Genomic DNA, 11592 nt, shown 5'->3' on the forward strand with positions numbered 1-11592 from the left:
GGGATCTGGGTGGATGTCCCTGTTGTACAGTTGATACCACAGACTGTAGTGGATGTCCCTGTTGTAAAGTTTACACCACAGACTGTAGTGGAGGTCCCTGTTGTAAAGTTGATACCACAGACTGTAGTGGATATCCCTGTTGTAAAGTTTACACCACAGACTGTAGTGGATATCCCTGTTGTAAAGTTTACACCACAGACTGTAGCCTGTTGTAAAGTTTACACCACAGACAGCTGGGTTCACAGCCTGTCTGCCTGTGTTCTGATGTGTGAATATCTAATACTGTAGCTACTCTCTTGGCTAAGATCTATTTCTGTTGCCATGACAACAGGTTAACAAATGATTGACAGCTTTGTTGGTCTTGCTGACGAGTTCTCCCTTTTCCCTCCCTCCCTCCCTCCCTCCCTCCCTCCCTCCCTCCCCCTCCCTCCCTCCCTCCCTCCCTCCCTCCCTCCCTCCCTCCCTCCCTCCCTCCTCTCCCTATCTCTCCCTCCCTCCCCTCTCTCTCTCCTTCCCTCCCTCCCTCCTCTCCCTCTCTCTCTCCTTCCCTTCCCTCCCTCCTCTCCCTCTCGCTCTCTCCTTCCCCTCCCTCCCTCCCTCTCCCTTCTCCCTCCCTCCCTCCCTCTCTCTACCTCCCTCTCCCTCCCTCCTCTCCCTACTTACCTCCCCTCCCTCCCTCCCTCCCTCCATCCTCTCCTTCCCTCCCTCCCTCCCTCCTCGCCATCCCTCCTCTCCCTACCCCCCCCTCCCTCCCTCCCTCCTATCCCGCCCCCTGCCTCCCTCCCTCTTCTCCCTCTCTCTCTACCTCCTCTCCCTCCCTCCTCTCCCTCTCTCTCTACCTCCTCTCCCTCCCTCCTCTCCCTATGTTCCTCCCTCCCTCCTCTCCCTCCCTCCTCTCCCGCCCCTCCCTCCCTCTTCTCCCTCTCTCTCTACCTCCCTCCTCTCCCTATGTTCCTCCTCCCTCCCTCCCTACCTCCCCTCCCTCCCTCCCTCCCTCTCTCTCTACCTCCCCTCCCTCCCTCCTCTCCCTCCTCTCCCTCCCTCCCTCCCTCTCTCCCTCCCCACCCTCCCTCCTCTCCCTCCCTCCTCTCCCTCCCTCCCTCTCCCTCCCTCCCTCTCTCCCAACCCACCCTCCCTCCTCTCCCTCCCTACCTCCCTCCCTCTCTCCTCCCTCTCTCCCCTCCCTCTCTCCCCTCCCTCCCTCCCTCCCTCCTCTCATCCAGGCCTCCATGCTCCAGAACATCCGTACAGCGATGCGGAGGCAGATCAGAAGACACTCCTCCCGCCGTGCCACGTCACACCGCCGCCTGGGGCGCCTCTGGAACCGTCTGTTCCACCGAGGGACCCGTCTCCGTGGCCAGATCCCCCTCCTCACACCCCCCGGGTCTCAGGTGGCTCTGGGCCTGCACTCCTACCACACCTCGGAGGGACCTGGAGCCAGGGCTGGGGATGGAGGTGGCGGGGCTGGCATGGTGGGGGGCATGGGACCAGCAAGGACCCTCTCCCGCTGCTCTACAGCAGCAGTAGGCTTCACCCTGCATGCCCACACCCAGGCCCTGTCACAGTCCCAGACCTCCCACCCCTCCTTGGAGTCTCCCCACTCCCCACCCTCCCCCTCTGACAGTGAACCATCCGAGGGGTCTCCTTGTTCCCCAGAGAGCCCGGGTGGCAGGGTTAGGTTGCCCCTCAGCGAGCTCTCCACCCCTGGGCAGCAGAGTGACTCATTAACGTCTGCCCCCAGCACACTGAGCCAGCAGTGCCCCTAGAGGGCAGCACAGGTCATTACACTCGCCGGACCTCCAGGAAGCTGGTCTTGGGGCTGGCTGCCAACCTGAGAGGGGTGGCTCTACGACGCTACTCCCCCATGGGGCTCACCTCCCCCGTTACCCCCTGTCCTTCCCCCTCCAGACTCCCAGCCGCCCTGCCACCACCCCCTGACCTCCCCCCAGACGTCATCCCCCTCGGGGTCTTCAGACGACAGTCACAGGTTCCATGCCCTGGATGTGCCAACCCGGGAGAGGAGGAGGAGGGGTATAGGGGTGCCTAATGGACTGAACACCAGCAGCAGTGAGGAGGAGGAGGAGGAGGAGGAGGAGGAGGAGGATGGAGATGAGACTCTGCTGATCTGCTAGTATGAGGGAGCTGCCTTGACCATGTGGCAATAGACAGACAGACAGACAGACAGACAGACAGACAGACAGACAGACAGACAGACAGTCTAGGGCTGAAACACAGAGAGCTGGAGACTGTCTCTCTGGCTGAAACACAGAGAGCTGTAGACTCTGTCTCTCTGACTGAAACACAGAGAGCTGTAGACTCTGTCTCTCTGGCTGAAACACAGAGCTGTAGACTCTGTCTCTCTGGCTGAAACACAGAGAGCTGTAGACTCTGTCTCTCTGGCTGAAACACAGAGAGCTGTAGACTGTCTCTGGCTGAAACACAGAGAGCTGTAGACTCTGTCTCTCTGGCTGAAACACAGAGAGCTGTAGACTCTGTCTCTCTGGCTGAAACACAGAGAGCTGTAGACTGTCTCTCTGGCTGAAACACAGAGAGCTGCAGACTCTGTCTCTCTGGCTGAAACACAGAGAGCTGTAGACTCTGTCTCTCTGGCTGAAACACAGAGAGCTGTAGACTGTCTCTCTGGCTGAAACACAGAGAGCTGGAGACTCTGTCTCTCTGGCTGAAACACAGAGAGCTGTAGACTGTCTCTCTGGCTGAAACACAGAGAGCTGCAGACTCTGTCTCTCTGGCTGAAACACAGAGAGCTGTAGACTCTGTCTCTCTGGCTGAAACACAGAGAGCTGTAGACTGTCTCTCTGGCTGAAACACAGAGCTGTAGACTCTGTCTCTCTGGCTGAAACACAGAGAGCTGTAGACTCTGTGTCTCTGGCTGAAACACAGAGAGCTGTAGACTCTGTCTCTCTGGCTGAAACACAGAGAGCTGTAGACTCTGTCTCTCTGGCTGAAACACAGAGAGCTGTAGACTGTCTCTCTGGCTGAAACACAGAGAGCTGTAGACTCTGTCTCTGGCTGAAACACAGAGAGCTGTAGACTCTGTCTCTCTGGCTGAAACACAGAGAGCTGTAGACTCTGTCTCTCTGGCTGAAACACAGAGAGCTGTAGACTCTGTCTCTCTGGCTGAAACACAGAGAGCTGTAGACTCTGTCTCTCTGGCTGAAACACAGAGAGCTGTAGACTCTGTCTCTCTGGCTGAAACACAGAGAGCTGGAGACTGTCTCTGGCTGAAACACAGAGAGCTGTAGACTCTGTCTCTCTGGCTGAAACACAGAGAGCTGTAGACTCTGTCTCTCTGGCTGAAACACAGAGAGCTGTAGACTCTGTCTCTCTGGCTGAAACACAGAGCTGTAGACTCTGTCTCTGGCTGAAACACAGAGAGCTGCAGACTCTGTCTCTCTGGCTGAAACACAGAGAGCTGTAGACTGTGTCTCTCTGGCTGAAACACAGAGCTGTAGACTCTGTCTCTCTGGCTGAAACACAGAGCTGTAGACTCTGTCTCTCTGGCTGAAACACAGAGAGCTGTAGACTGTCTCTGGCTGAAACACAGAGAGCTGTAGACTCTGTCTCTCTGGCTGAAACACAGAGCTGTAGACTCTGTCTCTCTGGCTGAAACACAGAGCTGTAGACTCTGTCTCTCTGGCTGAAACACAGAGAGCTGTAGACTCTGTCTCTCTGGCTGAAACACAGAGAGCTGTAGACTGTCTCTGGCTGAAACACAGAGAGCTGTAGACTCTGTTTCTGGCTGAAACACAGAGAGCTGTAGACTCTGTCTCTCTGACTGAAACACAGAGAGCTGTAGACTCTGTCTCTCTGGCTGAAACACAGAGAGCTGTAGACTCTGTCTCTCTGGCTGAAACACAGAGAGCTGGAGAATAACTGAATAATGGGACAGTGGATGATCTCAGAGCAGCACAATGATTTCAGTCCTCCCTCCACCCCCTCTATCTGCTCATCCCTCCATCCCTGCCTTACCAGAGATCTACAGCTGAGGGCTGTACATCAGCCTGTCTACTGACTCTGACTCAGTCACTCTGACTCAGTCACACATACTCAGTCACACTGACTCAATCACACTGACTCAATCACACTAACTCAGTCACAGAGGCTCAATCACACTAACTCAGTCACTCTGACTCAGTCACTCTGACTCAGTCACTCTGACTCAGTCACTCTGACTCAGTCACACTGACTCAGTCACACTGACTCAATCACACTGACTCAATCACACTGACTCAATCACACTGACTCAATCACACTGACTCAATCACACTGACTCAATCACACTGACTCAGTAACACAGACTCAATCACACTAACTCAGTCACAGAGACTCAATCACACGAACTTAGTCACTCTGACTCATATCACCATCGTCTTGTTTTTGTAAACATTGTCAGTGAGGTTAAAAAACAAAACAGAGAATGACATCACCAGCTGGATCACTTGAAGTGATGAACAAGATGTAACACACGAAGAAGATGTTTTGAGGAAGTTGTGAAATGGAATGTTATTATAAATGTGATGTCTGACTGTTATCATAGATGTTTAAGCAGTGGCCTATCTTGGTACCCTCTCTAGACGATGGTTGGACCACAGGCAGTGGAAGGGGTGTCTACTCTGTCACAGTGGCCTATCTTGGTACCCTCTCTAGACGATGGTTGGACCACAGGCAGTGGAAGGGGTGTCTACTAGGTCACAGTGGCCGGGTCACAAATGGTAACCTATTCCCTATATAGTGCACTACTTCTGGCCAGAGCTCTATGGGGTAGGTTATAGGTAATGGTTAGAGAACAGAGCCCTATGGGGTAGGCTATAGGGCATGGTTAGAGAACAGAGCCCTATGGGGTAGGCTATAGGGCATGGTTAGAGAACAGAGTTCTATGGGGTAGGCTATAGGGCATGGTTAGAGAACAGAGCTCTATGGGGTAGGCTATAGGGCATGGTTAGAGAACAGAGCTCTATGGGGTAGTCTATAGGGCATGGTTAGAGAACAGAGCTCTATGGGGTAGGCTATAGGGCATGGTTAGAGAACAGAGCCCTATGGGGTAGGCTATAGGGCATGGTTAGAGAACAGAGCTCCATGGGGTAGGCTATAGGGCATGTTTAGAGAACAGAGCCCTATGGGGTAGGCTATAGGGCATGGTTAGAGAACAGAGCTCTATGGGGTAGGCTATAGGGCATGGTTAGAGAACAGAGCTCTATGGGGTAGGCTACAGGGCATGGTTAGAGTACAGAGCCCTATGGGGTAGGTTATAGGGCATGGTTAGAGAACAGAGCTCTATGGGGTAGGCTATAGGACATGGTTAGAGAACAGAGCTCTATGGGGTTGGCTATAGGACATGGTTAGAGAACAGAGCTCTATGGGGTTGGCTATAGGACATGGTTAGAGAACAGAGCTCTATGGGGTAGGCTATAGGGCATGGTTAGAGAACAGAGCTCTATGGGGTAGGCTATAGGGCATGGTTAGAGAACAGAGCTCTATGGGGTAGGCTATAGGGCATGGTTAGAGAACAGAGCTCCATGGGGTAGGCTATAGGGCATGTTTAGAGAACAGAGCCCTATGGGGTAGGCTATAGGGCATGGTTAGAGAACAGAGCTCTATGGGGTAGGCTATAGGGCATGGTTAGAGAACAGAGCTCTATGGGGTAGGCTACAGGGCATGGTTAGAGTACAGAGCCCTATGGGGTAGGTTATAGGGCATGGTTAGAGAACAGAGCTCTATGGGGTAGGCTATAGGACATGGTTAGAGAACAGAGCTCTATGGGGTTGGCTATAGGACATGGTTAGAGAACAGAGCTCTATGGGGTTGGCTATAGGACATGGTTAGAGAACAGAGCTCTATGGGGTAGGCTATAGGGCATGGTTAGAGAACAGAGCTCTATGGGGTAGGCTATAGGGCATGGTTAGAGAACAGAGCTCTATGGGGTAGGCTATAGGGCATGGTTAGAGAACAGAGCTCTATGGGGTTGGTTATAGGACATGGTTAGAGAACAGAGCTCTATGGGGTAGGCTATAGGGCATGGTTAGAGAACAGAGCCCTATGGGGTAGGCTATAGGGCATGGTTAGAGAACAGAGCTCTATGGGGTAGGCTATAGGGCATGGTTAGAGAACAGAGCTCTATGGGGTAGGCTATAGGGCATGGTTAGAGAACAGAGCTCTATGGGGTAGGCTATAGGGCATGGTTAGAGAACAGAGCTCTATGGGGTTGGTTATAGGACATGGTTAGAGAACAGAGCCCTATGGGGTAGGCTATAGGGCATGGTTAGAGAACAGAGCTCTATTGGGTAGGCTATAGGGCATGGTTAGAGAACAGAGCTCTATGGGGTTGGTTATAGGACATGGTTAGAGAACAGAGCCCTATGGGGTTGGTTATAGGACATGGTTAGAGATCAGAGCCCTATGGGGTAGGCTATAGGGCATGGTTAGAGAACAGAGCTCTATGGGGTAGGCTATAGGGCATGGTTAGAGAACAGAGCCCTATGGGGTAGTCTATAGGGCATGGTTAGAGAACAGAGCTCTATGGGGTAGGCTATAGGACATGGTTAGAGAACAGAGCTCTATGGGGTAGTCTATAGGGCATGGTTAGAGAACAGAGCCCTATGGGGTTGGCTATGCTGTGCTGTGGAGACCGCTCAGGGATGGTACAGAAATCACACATATCTTTCCTATCGGTTGTTACTGAAAGGCCTTCTGGGATGCGTCTGAAATGACACTCCCTTTACAGCGCAATACTTCTGAACGGAGCCTCGCTCACCTTGGTCTAAGACTTACCCCATAAGGCTCTGGGCAACATGAGGGCACTACATAGACAACACAGGGGCCATTTGGGACACATCCCAGGACAACAGTTGGTGATGATGGAGAGGCAGACGGCAGGAAGTCCTCTGGTGTTTAATAAAGGTCATGTTGGTACGGCAGGAAGTCCTCTGGTGTTTAATAAAGGTCATGTTGGTACGGCAGGAAGTCCTCTGGTGTTTAATAAAGGTCATGTTGGTACGGCAGGAAGTCCTCTGGTGTTTAATAAAGGTCATGTTGGTCTCTCTCTCTCTCTCAGTTATACACATCAACAACCATGGAAAGGCAGTCTCTCTCTCTCAGTTATACAAATGCTAGCCAGATCAACAGCTAATACGAGCCAGATCAACAACTAGTGCTAGCCAGATCAACAACTAATGCTCGCCAGATCAACAGCAAATGCTAGCCAGATCAACAACTAATGCTAGCCAGATCAATAACTAATCCTAGCCAGATCAACAGCTAATGCTAGCCAGATCAACAGCTAATGCTAGCCAGATCAATAACTAATCCTAGCCAGATCAACAGCTAATGCTAGCCAGATCAACAACTAATGCTCGCCAGATCAACAACTAATGCTAGCCAGATCAATAACTAATGCTAGCCAGATCAACAGCTAATGCTCGCCAGATCAACAACTAATGCTCGCCAGATCAACAACTAATGCTAGCCAGAGCAAGACGAGCTAAGATCTAACAAAGGAACGTTAGATAAACCCTCTCAAACTTTTTCATCGAGGTGGCCGTCGAAATTGCACTGATAAACGATGGAGAATAGTAAGTAGACTGCTCGTCCTTCTGCAGCTTGCCTGCCAATGCATGCTTGTCCCAACCAAGCACCCCAGCTAACTGGCTAAAGTTGGCTAGCTTGCTCGCTATCTATTTCCGGAGAACAAATTAGAGAACACCTCACTCTGACCATTTTACTCACCGTAGCAGAGCTGGTTAGGCTGTTGACATGTTTTCTAGAACGTTCTCGACTAACGATTCCTTTTTATTTGCCTACGTTTACTGCACCACGGTCATATTCAGTGGGTTTTCGTTCGTAAATGTATTTTCGTAAATTCGTCAGTTATTCTTCGCTCTTCGCTGAATTTGCAAACGCAAGAGATATGCTAACTGGATAAGCAGTCGTTCAACTTCCAACATAGCTAGCTAGCAAAGCGATTTCACATTTCTTGCTAGCTAACCGAAATTACACTTGCATTTCTAGCTGTGTATAGCCACCGAAAAGCGATATGAGGGGGAAAAAGTCAGTCACTCACCCTCTCCTTCCAATGACATGTCATCCTCCTAAACAGCTAGCTAGCTAACGTTAGGCTCTGTGCCTTTAGCTCGCTACATAAATAGATACGCTAAGCTACTAGCCACGTTAACACTGACTTGTGATCCTTGCCTTTGCTAGTTTGATTGTAGTGACACTCCCAGCCTTTGTAACATAAGTATGTTTTTTGTCCAGAATATTGAGTCGTTGAAACTGAAACAGTGGATCCCGAATGGGAGGCAGTAAACAACGTACCAGGCCAGCTGCGATTTACAACCCGATAGCTATATGCTTTTTTTGGGACTACTAAGAAATGTATTGGGGAATTCTATTAATCATGCATTGAACTGCATCCATCTGTTCTGCCAACACTGCCTTACTCTACGTCATGTTACAAAGTTGGTTTTATAGCCTGGGAATTTGATAGCTATTATGATTGTCTATTTCTTTCATATCTGCAAAGTAGTTAGAACACAGTTCCAGTTCAATTAACGACTTACAGATGTTCCATTAGAGAAGTATCTCCCCTCCAACCCCGTCCGTCCATCCGTCCGTCCCTCTGTGTCTCTGTGTCTGTCTGTCTGTCTGTCTGTCTGTCCGTGCTAGCAGTCACACCAGGCTAACGGTTACACCCAGTCCTATTATAACCAACAGGGGAAATAACTCTCAGACTGGCATTGTATCAGTCTCTTCCCTGGCTGTATGGTCTGTGTCCGTTGTATCAGTCTCTTCCCTGGCTGTATGGTCTGTGTCCGTTGTATCAGTCTCTTCCCTGGCTGTATGGTCTGTGTCCGTTGTATCAGTCTCTTCCCTGGCTGTATGGTCTGTGTCCGTTGTATCAGTCTCTACCCTGGCTGTATGGTCTGTGTCCGTTGTATCAGTCTCTTCCCTGGCTGTATGGTCTGTGTCCGTTGTATCAGTCTCTTCCCTGGCTGTATGGTCTGTGTCCGTTGTATCAGTCTCTTCCCTGGCTGTATGGTCTGTGTCCGTTGTATCAGTCTCTTCCCTGGCTGTATGGTCTGTGTCCGTTGTATCAGTCTCTTCCCTGGCTGTATGGTCTGTGTCCGTTGTATCAGTCTCTTCCCTGGCTGTATGGTCTGTGTCCGTTGTATCAGTCTCTACCCTGGCTGTATGGTCTGTGTCCGTTGTATCAGTCTCTTCCCTGGCTGTATGGTCTGTGTCCGTTGTATCAGTCTCTTCCCTGGCTGTATGGTCTGTGTCCGTTGTATCAGTCTCTTCCCTGGCTGTATGGTCTGTGTCCGTTGTATCAGCCTCTTCCCTGGCTGTATGGTCTGTGTCCGTTGTATCAGTCTCTTCCCTGGCTGTATGGTCTGTGTCCGTTGTATCAGACTCTTCCCTGGCTGTATGGTCTGTGTCCGTTGTATCAGTCTCTTCCCTGGCTGTATGGTCTGTGTCCGTTGTATCAGTCTCTTCCCTGGCTGTATGGTCTGTGTCCGTTGTATCAGTCTCTTCCCTGGCTGTATGGTCTGTGTCCGTTGTATCAGTCTCTTCCCTGGCTGTATGGTCTGTGTCCGTTGTATCAGTCTCTTCCCTGGCTGTATGGTCTGTGTCCGTTGTATCAGTCTCTTCCCTGGCTGTATGGTCTGTGTCCGTTGTATCAGTCTCTTCCCTGGCTGTATGGTCTGTGTCCGTTGAGGACACCACATTGTATCTTCCCTGGCTGTATGGTCTGTGTCCGTTGTATCAGACTCTTCCCTGGCTGTATGGTCTGTGTCCGTTGTATCAGTCTCTTCCCTGGCTGTATGGTCTGTGTCCGTTGTATCAGTCTCTTCCCTGGCTGTATGGTCTGTGTCCGTTGTATCAGTCTCTTCCCTGGCTGTATGGTCTGTGTCCGTTGAGGACACCACATTGTATCTTCCCTGGCTGTATGGTCTGTGTCCGTTGTACCAGTCTCTTCCCTGGCTGTATGGTCTGTGTCCGTTGTATCAGTCTCTTCCCTGGCTGTATGGTCTGTGTCCGTTGTACCAGTCTCTTCCCTGGCTGTATGGTCTGTGTCCGTTGTATCAGTCTCTTCCCTGGCTGTATGGTCTGTGTCCGTTGTATCAGTCTCTTCCCTGGCTGTATGGTCTGTGTCCGTTGTATCAGTCTCTTCCCTGGCTGTATGGTCTGTGTCCGTTGTATCAGCCTCTTCCCTGGCTGTATGGTCTGTGTCCGTTGAGGTGTTTTAATACCTCGTTAACCCTTATAGAGGTTATCACCCGTGGGATGTTTTCACTTTGTCATTATGGGTTATTGTGTGTGGATGGGTGAGATTTTTTAACAGATTGACCCAAACATGTAAAGGAGGTTTGTTATGAAGTGTCTGTCCTACATCCGCAGTACCTCCAGGCTCTGATCAGGCCCTACACCCAAACATGTAAAGGAGGTTTGTTATGAAGTGTCTGTCCTACATCTGAGAGATATAAGAAATCAGGAAACATTTGTGTTATTTTTAACATGTATTTATTATCTTAGTTTATTTCCTATCTCCATATATCCAGTGGGAGAATATTCACACCTTTCCCCTTTTTCCACATTTTGCTAGAGACAGAAGAGCCTTATTCTAAAATGGATTACATTATGTCTCCCCTAATGACAAAGAGAAAACAGTTGTTTTTTTAAATATTAGCAAATGTATTTTACAAAAACAAACAGAAATACCTTATTTACAATAAGTATTCTGACCCTTTGCTATGAGACTCGAAAATTGAGCTCAGGTAGCATCCTGTGTCCATTGATCATCCTTGAGATGTTTCTACAACTTGATTGGATTGCTTCATCATTATGGGGTATTGTGATGTCATTGTGGGGTATTATGATGTCATTATGGTGTATTGTGATGTCATTATGGAGTATTGTGATGTCATTATGGAGTATTGTGATGTCATTATGGTGTATTGTGACATCGTTATGGGTTATTGTGTGTAGATTGATGAGGGGAAAAAACCGAATTGATCAATTTTAGAATAAGGCTGTAAAAATATGGAGAAAAAAAGAAGTTTTCTCCAGCTTACAGACAGATTTATCCAGGGATGTTTTTACTATGTTAATGCTATTTCAGCAGGGCTGCGGAAATGGTTGGTTAAGGGTTAAGGGAAATCTCCACCCACTGGGACATGCAAAACAAACTCCCGCTCTCACACACATCCTCACCCCACTCTTGCATATGCAGCCTAACTTTGTAACAAGATGGGAGACAGAGAGCTGGTTTCAAGCGCAGGGCGCAACAGTTGTTTATTCGCAAAGGACCACAGGAGGAGGCAGGTAGCTGGGTCCAGGGGCAGGCAGAAGGTCATACACAGGAGGAGGCAGGTAGCTGGGTCCAGGGGCAGGCAGAAGGTCATACACAGGAGGAGGCAGGTAGCTGGGTCCAGGGGCAGGCAGAAGGTCATACACAGGAGGAGGCAGGTAGCTGGGTCCAGGGGCAGGCAGAAGGTCATACACAGGAGGAGGCAGGTAGCTGGGTCCAGGGGCAGGTAGCTGGGTCCAGGGGCAGGCAGAAGGTCATACACAGGA

Source organism: Oncorhynchus masou, chromosome 2, assembly GCF_036934945.1.
Source record: "Oncorhynchus masou masou isolate Uvic2021 chromosome 2, UVic_Omas_1.1, whole genome shotgun sequence".
NCBI lineage: Eukaryota > Metazoa > Chordata > Actinopteri > Salmoniformes > Salmonidae > Oncorhynchus > Oncorhynchus masou.